At 34.6% G+C, this 15683-nt stretch overlaps 1 protein-coding gene across 4 annotated transcripts in view; it reads right to left on the bottom strand.

Annotated features, from left to right (window-relative positions):
• The window catches only part of LOC118445485 (uncharacterized), a 114070-nt gene that overhangs the window by 40057 nt on the left and 58330 nt on the right, over nt 1-15683 (bottom strand). For 2 of the 4 annotated variants that reach the window (XM_035875053.2, XM_035875080.2), the window contains exons 1-2: nt 13582-13900; nt 4563-4694 (exon numbers count right to left, since the gene is read on the bottom strand). The gene's annotated coding sequence lies outside the window, so the exon portion shown is untranslated. Of the gene's footprint in view, nt 1-4562; nt 4695-13581; nt 13901-15683 lie in introns of those variants that run through there. The other 2 variants (XM_035875063.2, XM_085665028.1) reach the window with 2 other exon arrangements.

Consider the following 15683-nt stretch of genomic DNA (forward strand, 5'->3'; position numbering starts at 1 on the left):
AACATTCGAAGATCGTCGCGCGAAATTGAAATTTGTCACTTCGACGTTGTTTGCATGCATTGCCATTTCAGGTTCATTGGAGAACTCTCTCTCTCTCTCTCTCTCTCTCTTTCTCTCTCCCTCTCTCTGTAGGTTACTCTTCTGATTTGGATTTCTGATATACCTTCTGTATTGCTGCTCGATCTATAGTCTTTAACGAACTTTGAGTGTTAATAATGTTATTCTATTTATTAACCATATATATTTCTATCGTTTTGTTAAATAATAAACAATTGCAATGGCTTGAAATGGAAATCGTTTGTAGTTAACTTCTTGATTTCACGATGCTACAAAAAAATTCGAATAGAGTTTTTAAATTTTTTCCGTTATATCAATGAATTACAATGAGAATGACAGAAGCGTTTGATGAAATAATTTTTTATATTATTTCCTCTTATTTTTTTTTCTTTTTGTCGATATTTTAAAGTATAAAAAGTCGTCGAGAATTTAAAAAATATGTACATTTTTTCATTTAAGCTCTATAATTTTATGACTCTTATCAACGACAAACGAATCTTTGGCGAATTCAGTTGGATAGAAATGATTTACAAAGCTGTACTCGGCTGATTTTTGTTATATTAAATGATAACCATTAATAAGCTTCCTATGTCCTTTGTACTCAAATGACGAGTTTTATACATTTTTTTCTTGTTACGAGTTTGGGGTAACGAGGACACGTATTACGAAGGCGAGCTGAAGGGGTGGGTTTATCGCATGTGTCGCGATAACCATACGTTTGTTATCTCCCATCACCATCGGCAGTAAATATATATATCGTGAGCGATATTAATGGTCCGTATATCCTCTGGATTCGTTTGTAAAGATTTTAAGCTGAATCGATCGTTCGTATACGCGTAGCGAATAATTTTAATACCATAGTAATACTTTTTTCTTTTATTATTAATTTCGTCGGATTCATCGAAATTCTCGAGCAAAAAAGAAAGAAAGGAAAGAGGATCTCTTTGTTCGGAGAGAAAAGTATCGTCTTCCGAGCGAAGCTTCGTGTAAATTGCTCGCAAATCAGACTCGATAAAATGGTAATCGCATCCTTTACAGCAGCCCACTCGACAAGTACAAGAAGAAGAGGAAAGCTATATTGTCTCCTTTACCAGCTTCGTTTCTTACCGACGTTGTTTTCAGTCGGTTCTTTGTGGGAAAGAAAAAAAGGAAAAGAAAAAAGAGAGACGTAATAATTCGGCGAACTGTGACGTAACATGCTTGAAGAAATCAAATATAACCGCGAAGATGATTAATGGAAATCGAAAACATCTTTCTTTCTTCCTATCCTATTTCTCTTGTTGTGATAGCATTGTTAGAATTTACAAATAATATCGATTCAAAAGAAAATAACTTTTATATTTTTTTTTCGAATTGTGAATTTTATATCCCTTCCTTTTTATGACACCGTGTAAAAAGTTTTATTGGACATATTAATACCGGTGGAATTAAATGGAATCTTCGATTAGAATCGGTTGATAGGTGAATGTAAATCGGAGTGTGAACTACGAGCAATGTCATTTAAGAGGATAACATAAATCTACTATCCTTCCCTTCGAATCCGAACGACCTAGAACAGTAGATAGCAATGCACGGTATTATCATTAAATTGAACGGAACGTTTAATAGCCGTAGTTTCGGCCAGCTATAATTGCTAATTCGTAGATAATTGGAAGCTCTGATCATGGGTAAAGCTCGAGAGACGTCGGCTGTGCGTTAATATGAGTTTTGAATTTACCTACTAGCATTTGTGCTTGCTGTTACATGTAAAATACGCAACCTCGATACTCTATAATCTATATTATTTCGTGCGAACATAGGACACTCGATGAAATGGTTTATAAAATTTATGCTTTGTGGGATAATGCGGGAAATATCGCTCTATCAAATCTTCCGTACGTAATAAAAATTTATCTCTTACAACTTTCTAAGGTCTTAGAATATGTAGTAGTCTATGAACGCCTTGACCCACTTATTCGATTCGAACTTAACGCGATATCGACTAACACTGTTCCAGAATTTATTGCCCGTTTCTCTTTTACCTCCTTCTTGCTCCTTTAGAGTGGACATGTTAGATATCGCCGGAAAGTTCTCGCCGTTTTCGTAGGGATTTCTCGTAAATGCGGGTACGAAGAATGGTCATTGCTTGTACCCTGAAAGCGGAGAAAAGTACAAAGTGCTATAGATTATGAACGTAAGAGTGATAAAAAGACAGTATGGTTATCGAGATCTTTTTCAGAAGCGATGCTATCCTTTATGTTAGCGACGAATTCATGGCAAGTGTGGCCGACGGATAATATTGCAGACGTACGCTGTTATCGTCGCCGTAAAGCAAAGGGGCGTTTCGTTTTGTGCATTAAGAACCACCCCAAGAGAATGTCCGCGTACCATAGCTTGGAAGGGTTCCAATAATCGTGATAATTTATCGTGGCCAAGAGGGTTAATTCTCGATTAGAGAAAATGGAGAGCCTTTTGCGAGATCGAGCCAAGAAGCTTGTGCCAAAGTTGAATCGTTATTTGAAAAGGAGCTGTCTTTCTTTCAGTGAAATCAAATGTTTTCTCCTATCATTCTGTCTATTTCTTTCTTTACTTTGAAAGACGTACGAAAGCCCATTCGATTTCCTTCCTGCTGAAGAATCCTATCTCGTTGTCTGATACGTTCTTTAAAAAGTGCAGTGAGAAATTACTGTTGTCTTTTCAATTTCTTATAATTTCATTGTTATTTTAAATTAATTACATAGAAAGCACTTTTTTCTTACGTAGAAGGTATTTTGAGAAAAGCACTGATAATGTATCGTCAGTGAATAAAAAATGTTCAAAAATTTCACTTTCATACTATTTTTATCCCATGTTAATATATACGTTGCGTTCCGAAAAAGGAAAAGATAAATCCATTTATTTTTCAATTCTGAGTGGAGATTTTGTATTTGTTTCTTATACTTCTATTGTTGTTTATTGTTAAATCGCTCTACGCGTTAAAATAGAACTAATTTCGGGAGAAAGACCAGACGAGATGTGTGAGCGGACGGACGTGGATAGTTTAGCCGGATGTAACTCGTGGACTTGGTAATTCGTGGTAAGAGGAAGTGTCCATCGTTGAAACGAGGCTAATGCAATTGGCGCGTATTTACCAACGAATATTCGTATATATATGTATGTATATATATACACACACATATTATCAATATAGACAATGCATACATATATATACATGTTTATATGTGTGCTCTTGCGAGCATTATGTGGATTTATGCACTTTGCTGTACCATGAATGTGTATTGAAATGTATTTCAAGGCGAACACTAGTTATTAAGCCTGTTAATAAACATTTAATATAGTTCATTGAATCTCCTACCGGCGAAAAAGCGTTACGTATCTCATAGGACGTGCATTACCAATTTGGAATTTTTTATCATCGTATTTTAATTTTACAAAGTTTTCTTTTCTTTTCCATATAAAATCTCTCTCCTTATTATTAGATGAAATAATCGCTGGTGATAAGGGAATACTCGAAGCTGTGAATTCTTTCTTCTGCGTTAGCGTCGCGATTTATTTGCGGAATTAGAACATACGCGTTGTACGAGAATAGAGGAATGGAAAGAGAAAAAAATTACAGATGGTTAAAGAGTAGAAGAAAGCTCGCCTCAGTTCAAATAGTATAATTCAATCAAAAACTAATTTTACGGTCGCCAACTCGTTCATTATTGTTATTACTTTGTGAAACTTAAGCGACACCACGTAACTCCTCGATTATTTTATTCTACGAGCTTCAGCTTTCCCTTTCTCTCTCTCTCTCTCTCTCTCTCTCTCTCTTTTCCTTCTTTTATTTCTCCAAACTCATTTCCAAGTGATGAAAAGCATTCAAAAACGAAAAAGAGGTCGGATTCAATTTTTAAACGTTAAGGTGAATATTTATGTGTGCGTATATATATATATTTATTTATATACATGTGAGTGTGTGTGTGTGTGTGTGTGTGAGTGAGTGAATGTATATGTGTATAGAAAGAAATTTTTTCTTAGATTTACATATACCAAATCTGATTAATAGATCTTTAGAGTAATCTACGCCATTTGAAATCAGTCTATAAAACTTTAATGTTTCTTAGTCATTGCAAGAAAGGAAAAGAGATTGAAAAAAAGAGAATCTTTTTCGCTTTTTTTCATATTTTATGAGACAAAACGCCTTTATGCTACCTCTTGACGAAAGGAGACATCTCAAATTTATGATGAAGTTCATACAATGATTTTTGAACTCGGATAATTGCTACATCTTTTTTATTTGACAATTTGCTTTTTTCTTTCAATTTTGCTTTTAGGAACGGACTTTTGTCTTAGTTATATTTTGATGGTCCTAAATTTGTCAAATAAGTATAACAAATATCTTTCTTTTTAATTTTTGAAAAGAGGATCTAATAAACATGAGAACATATCTACGGGAGATGCTAATTTATATAGAAATTTTTTTCTCGATGAAATTTGTACAAAAATACAATTAAAATGATCGTTTATTAGGAGAAAAAACTCACTTCGATCGCTTCATCGAAGCATCTTCATTAATCTTCCAGTTATGCGATCGTCATTCGTAGCTAATAATGGAGCTCGATATCCGATAGGACGACGTTGCTTCTTTTAAGATCACGCCAATTTCTTCTTGAACGCTGGAACAAAAGAGAGAAAACAGACATTTTCTTTTTCGTTCGACGCGTATACCAAACGAGCGATTAATTAACGAATGAAAGGTATCGGACCGAGGCGGAACGGTGAATTTCACGCTCGAACGTTGTAATACCGCTTGTAATTGATTTTCAACGGCGATTGTTACTGATCGTAATTCAGCATCGGCATGGATGGCCACGTGCGAACGCGATATTATCGCGTATATCGTCGCGTTACAAGTGTACTGCTACGTCCTTGTTCTATCCTCCTCCTCTATTCCACTTTGTACCATCAAGCCCGTAATTTGCGCGTATCGTAAAACATTATATCGCGTATAATTAGTGTTCGATCGTTAACGCGGAACACGATCGAAGCTTAGCTTTTATCCATCCTGATTTTCATGTTATCCTCGAATCGAAAAGATCGTTGTAATCCAAAACCAAATGGATATGTAAAGTTTAACCGTTCAGGATAAATAATAAATTTTATACATATTTACTATAAACATTTGATTTAATGTATAAAATTTCGAAATATATTTCTAACGAATCGGTACTCTTAACGTATAATTTTTTCGCTTTTTCGAATTTTGTTTTTTTCTTTCATTTAAGTGGCTTTAATAAAAGCGATTCATTTTATTTGAATAAATCATTGAATCGTGAAACTGGCAATTATCAACGGCAAGATGAGAAAGTGCGAGTCGAAGACTACGGTCTGACATTGATTTAGGAAGCACCAAAACCAGTTTACCACAGCAAACGGTACGATTTGTGCCTTTGGTGACATGAATATGCAGAATGTCTCTGTGGACAGCTCATGGTAGTTTTCGGAAGAGAGAGAAAGAGAGAGAGAGAGGGAAAGAGAGAGAGCCTAGAGAAACTACTTTGACATGAGAACAACCTCTCCCTTTGGCTACCTCTTTTCTCCACCTATTCTCGGAAACTCTGAGTGGAACTATGTTTAGACGAATCTCGACTACTGGAGAAGAGGAGGCTATGCTATTGAGAGAAAGAGAAAGAGAAAGAGAGAGAGAGAGCGCGTTAGAAAGGATCAAATCTTCAAGACGCAACGACGGAAGTTTCTTAATTATCGGCCGAACCTTCCAAATGAGAGAACGAGTGGTACTACAGTGAACTTGATTTCCCAAAACGATGATTGCCTCGGAATCTCGAGAAGTTCGTTCTAATGTCAACTGGAAAACTGCTCCTACTTCGCGCTTATAATCAGGGAATTAAGAATGGAGGATAGAGAAAAATAGAGTGAAGAAGGGTAACTCACGAAATGGTAATCTATATTCTACTTCGACCTGATTTATGGTGATTATCCTCTGTAGGTGGATAGTTGATCACGATTTTACGAATAATTTCCCTCGTTGTGGTTAAAATCATCCAAGTGGATATTTATAGATTTTTCAATTAACCGAGAAAGTTCAGCTAAGAGATCGGAGTCGAAACTCGATTCATCATAATTATTCGACAATTCCATTAACCTTCTCTCGGTGTTCTTTCTAAACTCACGTGATTTCGATGGCACATTTTTTCTGTACCTGGGTGAAAAAGGAATGGTTAAAGAAGGGTCCGAAGGAAAAGAAAAGACGTGGAATCTCGAGCAAGTCAGCATCCCGTGGAAAGCGCGAATGAATCGGAGAGGAGGACAGCTCGGTATAATGAAATCGGTTTTCGCTTAGCACGCTTTCAAGGAGCCTTTATTAAATCTGCGATTCTTCCGTTCCCTTTTTTATTATTCGCCGTCTACTACTAGATATCTCTATCTCCTACTACTTCTGCCAAACTTTATACCATCTTCAATTCCTCTAGATAACCGGTATATGTGGAAGGGGTAGTCTTCTCTCTTTTTTTTAACTTCCATTCTCGCTTTACTTTGGATCTGTCTCTTCTTTTACAGACATCATCCTTTTCTAACTTTATTCAACCTTTCTTTTTTCTTCATCATCTTTATTTCACACGTTTCCTTGGACCACCAAATTCCTTCTCTTCACGGATTTACAATGAGAGCTCGCATTATTCTATCACTCCGCCATTCGACCATTTCTCCTTCTTCCATGGATTTTCTCGTCGAAATCGTTCACACAGACGCAAACAACGATCGCTTCTTCTTCGAGAAACTTTCGTCATTGAGCTGTCAACTTCTTGTTTTTTTGAGAGGGTGTTTTCGTAGTCAGCAGAATTCTCGTTTCGCATGCGATTGTTATTCGTGTGTTTAAGTCTGAAGATTAGCTGATTTCAGTGGTACATCGTACATTAATATTACACCAGAGATAGATCGTCCCAGTGGAGGAATATTAATCGTTTCCTTCACTCAATTAATTTCGTTTATTGGCTAATAGATTAAACGTTCGCACATTTCAACGACATTCCACTAGCATTTACGGCGTTAATTAGCTTTGCGTATGCGTTAAGGCTTTATGCACCATTTTCCTCGTCTCTTGATGCCAATAAATTACTATCCTATTTCCCATTCGATTATTAATGTAATTGAAAATTTTATTTGAAGGAATCGTATTTAACATTTAGATACATTTTTCTCGTGGCGATCAAAGTAGAGTATTTTTAATAACCCTTTACCAAAAGAACGTTTACCAAAAAAACGTTATAGAATTCTTCTATAACGTTTTAATTCTCTCTCTAAATTGCATATTTCAAATTGTACATTTCAAAGTTTTAAAAATTATGTCATAAGATTGCTCTGTCAGTATTAATTACTTTTGTAACACTTTTTTCTACGTAAGCAGCATCAAGATATTTTTATAGTTTCGTTTCTTTCGCTTAAAAAGAATATAAAAGAAAGAAAGAGAGCATAAAATGTAACGTCGAAACTAGGAAAACAAAATATTATGCGTTCACGATTTAGCTACCACCGCTTCTTCATAAATATTCAGAAAGTCGCTGATTCTTGCAAGTAGTAGAAAACGTGTAGGATGTAGCGATATTTGTGCCGAACAAAACATAGATAAAAAGAAGAAGAAGAAGAAAAAACCAGCAAGTTTATTCGATTACATACATTTCTAGCGAACTCTGTTTTCCCATTTTGCAACGTACGCAATCGAGATTAATAAATTAAACGTGAATTAATGAAGTCATATACCTGAAAAGTATATTATTGATCGTATATGATATGTGCCCTAACAAAAAGTGAGATTCTGAACTATATAATTGGAATGAAATATTTCAATGCAAAAACTGAATCAGGTATTCTTAGTTGGAAATCGCTTCGAAAGGAATGCTATACTTATCTAATATATTGAAGTTTCCCCAATCGATATTCGCCAATGGAAATACCTATTATGTCTCTTTCATTATTTTTATATTTTTTTTCTTTCTTTCTCTCACGTTTAATCTCGAATTATCCAATTATTTATACTTCCCAACTTTGCATTTAATATCCTCTGATGAATCTCCTCGATAAGCGTGAGTAATGACAAGTAAAAATAAAGTTTCAACGTGTTACTGATGCTGCTGCTGGCGTTCTTTCTATGCGAGTAATATCGAGAGTAAGAGAAAAAGATGAGAGAGAAAGAAAGAGAGAGAGAGAGAGAGAGAGAGAGAAAGAGAGAAATAAAAAGAGGGAAAGAGAAAGAGAGAAATAAAAAGAGGGAGAGAGAGAGAAATAAAAAGAGAGAGAGAGAGAGAGAGAAATATGAAACCGTAGTTCGATATTAAACGTCGGCTTAACGAACTTTTATTGAAATCGAATGAAATCCAAACGTTCCAGACTCGGTCCTGCGATGAAGATAGAAGAAATGAGAAAAAAAGAAAAAAGGAGAATAATTCTCTTTATGTAGCTTGATACATATGTACGTATATACGTTCGAGCCACTGTGTATTCAGCGTGACTGTGAAAACGTACGTGAACATGAAACCAAATTACTTCCAGTGAGAGACCAAAGACTTCGCAGGAAAGAAGAACGGCGTCAAGGGTGACGGCGGTTCGGTTAAGTAAAAATCAACAAGACGTGGGCGTGAACGATCATTTGAAATTACATTTTATCGGGAAAGGAAGATTCGCGTTAAAAATTTGCTACTTTTTTTGCTTTTTATTTTTATTTTTTTTTTGTTAATTTTTTCACCTACTACATTTCCCTTATGAGAGAACCTTTCTCTTAACGCGTAGATATAATTGTTTCATTGGCCAAAGTTTCGTAACATCTTCAACGAATTTTCTCTCCTACAAGGAGGTGGATTTCGTTTCTTCTTAAATTTCCCTGAGGATTTCTTCCTTCTTTTTCTTCTTTTTTTTTTTTTTTTTGTTTCAACGATTCCGTAGCACTGGTAATATGGAAGCATTTTATACCGACTGCGCGTCGAGGTTAATCGAGCACGAACGTTGAGTTAGCTCCAAGTGCGCGTACCAACTTTCACGACTGTATATGTTTATAGTGACTCTCTCTATGTATAATATTGTCACTCTTTCTTCCTCTGCCCATATCCATCGAAGATAGTAGCGTCGTCCTCGATGTTATTATCACTGTGGATTTTAAATCAACTAATAACAAAAGGCATCGTTCTGCTATCTCTAAATGCATTCACGTTCATGAATATCCGGTGAAGTGAACCAGAAAGCAAAACTATAACAAAGATTATTATGAAATAAAGGATATAATTATCTTATTCTCTTAATATTACTTTCCACAAATTTACGAAGGACAAATTTTCCGCAGTATTTTCATTCAACTTAAGCATATTCAACCATCATTCAGCATAAATGGTTACATCTAGATAAATGCATGTATGTTGACGCACGAAGATGATTTAATAGAAAGAGAAGCAATCTAAAATGTTTGTAATAGTTATTATCATTAGAAAGCTTTGCTTCTCTACTCTTGAAGAAGCGAACAAGACATAGTTTAGTGTAGCTTCTATCAGAAATAAATGATTGCGAGAAGGATGTTGGCGTGATGATGATGATGGTGGTGATGGTGGAGGTAGTGTAGAGAGCGTAGAGGGTGAAATATAGCGAAAGGAAAGCCCAGACTTCGAATGCCTACGAGTTTGTTAGATTAGTTCCGAATATAGTTGGTCAATGTACGGCCGGTACTTTAGATTGGTTTGAATAATTGACATTGTGTGACGTGCATTACCTTATCGTATTATATGTTTTCACTCGGAATTTCTACGATAGTACTTGCACAGAGACTGCCGTAAACAATATCTGCATCCATTCCTTTTCATTTTTTTCCGCTTTATTTCGTTCAAAGTTTTTTCTGCCAATAATGTGGAATTATATTTCCGTGATAAGCTCCTTTTATCAATGTCGCAAGCATATATATAGGTAGAGTTTCTCAGAACGGTACTTTTATGTGCTTTCTAACAGCACCTATTATCTAATGTAATTAACGAAATGTGATAAATTATGAAAGCGTGACAGCTTTCAGGCTTTAGAAAGTTGATTTGTCTTAGGAAATTTATTTGAGTTAATTTTGATATTATTAGGAGTTGAAAGTGTAATGAATTTAAACGAATCAATTCTATATAGAATAATTAAAATTGCAATTTGATATTAATAGCATGACCTAATCGATTTATATCTACGTGATATTCATCTAAATCGAAGTTGGCATTTAATTTATATTCAATTCGCAATCGTTTCATAAGCGTTTCATGATATTTTCGAGAAATGCCGTAAAATATAGAATAGCTTTGACATTTTAAAGTAATATTTGCCAAAGGGAGATTTTTAATTACTAACGATTCGAATGGGAGCTTTCACGAGAGCGGGCTTTCGTGCGAGGGCTCGATAATGTTTCAAAGGCTAGGCCGAGGCCAAGAAAATATTTAGGCACGTTTCAAGTAAATTTTCGCGAGACTTATGAGCACGCTAATAGTCGGCTCGAGCTTGCTTTTTCGTTGGTTACCGAGGTCACCTCTACTATTCGAAGAGAGTATAAAGCAGCTTAAAGTGGAGCTTTTAAGGAGAAACGGCACATGCATACGAATGTATATATACAAGTGTACAGGCGCACAAGCATCGCATGCAATTCTTATAAGTAAAGCTATCACTTTAAAAGGCGAATTATTTTTCCTCTATGATCCTCCATTTTATTTTAGTAAATTTACATAAATCTAAGGAGAAACGCGCAATTCGTAACAAATCGCTTTTCGCAAACTACGCCATAACAAAGTTACAAGCGGCTTCCCGTATCTGTAACAACTTTGTCGGGAAACCAGCTAGGGCTCCTCGAAAATTCGATGAACTTTCGAGGCTATGTGGACATTGAGATATTATCTAAAAGATTCAAGAACAGTTCAATTACAATTTTCTAATAGATTAATATAACAATTGATGTTTCGTTCTTCTATTATCACATCGATATATAATATTGATTATAATTTATTTTTATTTATATTTGTAACATGTACCACAATCCTTTCTTTATTCTTCATTGCGTTAGATTAAATGCTGCTATACTTGCCGGGAATGCGAAGTGATCGTTATGGTATTTTCCAAAAAAAAAGAAAAAAAAAAATCCTTTTATGTCCTATCTTAACCATTGTACAAGTCCTAGATTTCAAGCTGAATAAATTGTTCTTTTACAGAATCGCAAAAATCGCGATAAATGCACAATTGACTGTTCAAAACGATTGTTATTTTATCATTCGATGTTTTTATATTTAAAAAAAAAGAGAAATTTTCGCGCGATAATTTAGTTAATTACTCTATTATTTTTATATTCGATGTAATTAATTTTTCAAAATACAAACAACAATGAAATAAACGTTTCATTTGTTATCTAACACTCCTCGATATTTTCGATTAAAAGAAGTTTACATAATAGCTAGCCTAGTTTCCATCCTAAGCGTTGATATTGACGATTAATATGATTGAGAAATTAATATGATTAATATGAGAGAGACCAAGAGAAATGTCTTGCTTTGCTTTGCCTCTTATTAGCTATAATTGCTTTTCGTGGCCAAGGACATTTCCTACTTGAAATTTTCCTTTGACTACTGACGGAATAAGTAGTAGACACTCAATCACTGTCCCATATCTACTTTTTAACGTCTTTGCCAATTTATTGCGACATCGGATACGAGTATTCCTTTTCCAATTTACATTATCTCCAAAAGTTCATCTAACTTCATCTTGGAATTCTTAATCCTAAAGAATTAATGGAGAGCATAAAGATGCACGTTAAAATTAATTGAAGGTTTCATTAACTTTTTTTTTTACTTTTTACATTCGTTAATCAAAATTACTATGATAATAAATCTATGCTACGTAATTAAGGAAAAAAGGAATAGGGAATAAAAGAAAAACTTTTTAGAACAAGTCATTCATTCCAAAAGAAGTTTCACCATTTCTATACATCTTCTCCTCTATTTTCTTTTCATGCCTCGCGAGAATACGTAGAAATATCCATATAGTGTTGACAACTATCATGGCCATAGTTAAAATGATATAAAGTTGGTCAATGTTGCATGTATGTGGGACCGTGATATATATTAAAAGTCAGGTAGAAGATTATAAAATTTTACAATTTTTGAAATTGTAGGGAAACTAGTCCGATATCGGCATGCCAATTTTAATATGAAATAACGTCGTCAAACGTCTTTATCCTTTCTAGGTCAACGTTAATGTAGTAAGATTTATATCAACGGACCCTCCTTCCTTTATAAAATTGGAGAAATAATGATAGTTTACCCAAAATGAAAATTTTAATTAATAGATCGACGGAAATTAATATTTATATCTTTTAAAATTAGTTTTTCCAATATCTTATTCTTTTCGTTTCGAATTCGTATTCGACATTAAACAAGTTAAAATAATCGATAAAGTTTTTTATCCTATCGGATTATAAACTATACTGTATCTTATGAACGATTTCAAATTTTAACTCTGTCAATACTTTTATCGAACGTATTGATTAAAATAAATGAGTGACTTATTTATAAATCAAAATTATTTCTATTATTTGATACTTTCGTTTAAAGCCTTTCGTTTTTAATCAAATTGGTTCGTAATTAACTTTTCGATAGTGTTAATGAGAGACAATAAAAGACGAAAAAACGAATAGGATTAAAGAAAAGAATCTTAAAAGAAAAGAAGAAAAAATCTTTTTTTTACGATAAAATAGAAGAGTATTTAATCGACACTTTTTCGTATCGAACGAGAATAGTTTCATAATAATTATTGTCGTTGAATACTTGCGTGCAAAATGTAGTTCGCGAACGATCGTAGCAAATATTTTACAAACGCTGTAGGACCAAGAGCGTCAGGTGCGAGCGATATCGCGTGAGAGTGGAAAAAAATTAGTACTCCCTCCCCTTGAAATTGAGTTTTTTTCTGACGTGGAGACATTGAATAAATGCTGATCGTCACAATGACGTTAATGGAACATCCGCGGAAAACGTACGCGTGGTTATCGAATATTTTGTTCACTTTACAATGATCGAAGTCGATTTTGTCAAAAAAAAAGGAAAAAAAGATAAAAAAAAAAAAATATACGACGGAACACCGAATCTATGTCGAACAAATTACTAAAAAAGTAAAAAGATAAAACATTGATTCTCCTAAAAATAACAACTGTCGTTGATAGTAAAAACTTTTCACGTTGAAACCTGAGTATACAGATACACACAGTAATTTGTATAAAATGCGCAATATCGATCGTGAGAAATTTGAGATCCGGTGGATAGTTCGATTGTATTTGTTATTTTTTCCTCTCATCAGGAATAGGACTATAACCTATTTAATCAAACGATTTAGTAGGAATAATGTCCTATGTTGTATATACGACATAGACAAGCAAATTATCTTATGAATTACGAACATAGAAGAGCTTAAAAAGCTGTTTCGTTGAAAGCTGTCGCGTCTACCGAAACGAGGAATAGCACTATATTTTCCGTTTTTTGCTTCGTAATCCTTTATTACCTCGAACTCTTGCGATCGTGGAACATGGATCGATTCCTCGTGTTTGTCCTAAGAACGGAATTACAACGTCACTGTCTCTTTTAAGTAACACCACTACTGAAACAACTCACAAAGTTGTATTAACTTGATAATTTTCCCTTCGAGAACACTACAATGAAACGGTTAGAAAGTTAATTCGTGAGAAACAATCGCACGATCACTGTGAATTGAGGTCGTTGAGAAATATAGAAGTCATAAAATTGATTAGGAAAAAGAGTAAAAGGCGATAATAAGCGGAGTCGAACGGAGAGATACACGAGCAGAGAGATACACGTGGTGTCGCGACGTGCGCCCACGGTAGACTGGCGTTCGTTCGTCCGTCTGACTCGTTCCTGACTCTCCCTACTTGCTGGAAGGCCGACTGGGTGGTTGGCCGGGTGGCTGGTTGCTGGCGTTGCCTTGCTTGTTCGCCTTGCTTGCTTTACTTACCTCGCTTGTTGCCTGCCTACCTTGCCTGTCTAACCGGCGGACGGTCCTTGCACTATGCTTTGTCCTTCGTATGTGTCCTTGTTGCCTTTTCTTATCTTGTTATTTCAGTGCATATATATTCGCTTATTTTCTCGTTCGTATATTTCATGCGAACTTATTAGAATTCTATTTTTATCACTCGATTTATGTGTTATATTTCTACGATTTAGACATATTTTTGTATTTAGTATGTATATATATATGAGTCTATGTGTTCTATGTGTTCATATATATGAGTCTATGTAATTGTTTTTTCTCAGAATTTACATACGTTATATTAAAAAAATACTATGTCAAGTAATATTTTGATCAAAATATTTTTGTATGTCTATGTAACTCTGATCCTCAATATCTTGCATGTTTTCATTTCACTCTTTTTTCAAAACGCCTTCTGGCTGTATATCTACACGTATGCCTTATTGCTATGATTTTTCTGCGTCGTTTTATTTCTGATATCCATCTGTTGTTCTTTCGAAGATGGCATCTTTGTTTCAGGTCGTTGTTACAGAATACAATACAAGCGCACGTTTAACGCGTTGCAGTTAAATGCATTGTCTCTTTCTCTCTCTCTCTCTCCCTCTCTCTCTCTTTCTCTCTTTCTCTCTCGATTTTCTAGTCTCGAATTTTCGTTTACGTGCGATGTATGTATTTTCGATATTGCCGATCTGTACAAATTCCGTGAAAATATTACTCCGAATTTTCGTGTAATACTCGCGCACGCACGCCCATCGACGATTATTATTCGCACACCGGCCAGTAATAAAATTTTGTTGGAATTCGATCTGGTTTTCAGGGACCAAATAAAAAAAGATTTGTATGCATACATAGTTATACGTTCGTTACGAATTAAAAAAACAAAGAAATGGTAAAAAATGTCCATTTGAAAAATTTTCTGTAAGGCACGTCAAAACAAGTCGAATCTTCTATCGAACGATTAATATCGATGATTCTTTTACGTCAAATTTATTTTATTTTAACCTGGTAAATTCGAAGCAGATTAAACTCTTGACAATTGGTTTTGACACATGGTACAAGGGGAAAGCTCGCATTAAGAGCTCGTAGAAAATAATTAAACATGAAATCAAATGACATAAAAAAAGAGAAAACGAAAATATTGTTGATTGAAAAAAATTTTAGAATTACATATTATATATGTATTTCAAGAACATTTCTTATTATTCTTATACTTATATTTTGTCGTATTCCGATATAGTTTTCTGCAAGAGATAAGGTAGAACCCGGCGAATCTCAATGTTCAGTGCTCGCCGTCGTCAGCGAAGTAAGTTTAAAACGAGAAGATCGAACTTGTCCCGAGGCTGACTAAAGCTCGTATAAGCGATAGAAGAATGGTCGCTTTCGACGCAGGGCAGCCCTCTTAAAGTCAGCCCATGGCTATCCCGATAAAATATTACGAGCTAAATCTTCCATGATATGTGGGAGATAGTATGTATTTGTGTGTGTTTGGGTAGTATGCTATGTTTCGAGTTCGAAAAAGAATTATGGCTTCGTGTTCTGCAAACAAATATAAATATTTGTGTAAAACAGTATTTTGTAACATGTTATCATTCTTTAATGAATTTATATCTGTTGAGATT

Source organism: Vespa mandarinia, chromosome 2 (assembly GCF_050613455.1).
Source record: "Vespa mandarinia isolate Hongniang chromosome 2, ASM5061345v1, whole genome shotgun sequence".
In the NCBI taxonomy this organism is placed as follows: domain Eukaryota; kingdom Metazoa; phylum Arthropoda; class Insecta; order Hymenoptera; family Vespidae; genus Vespa; species Vespa mandarinia.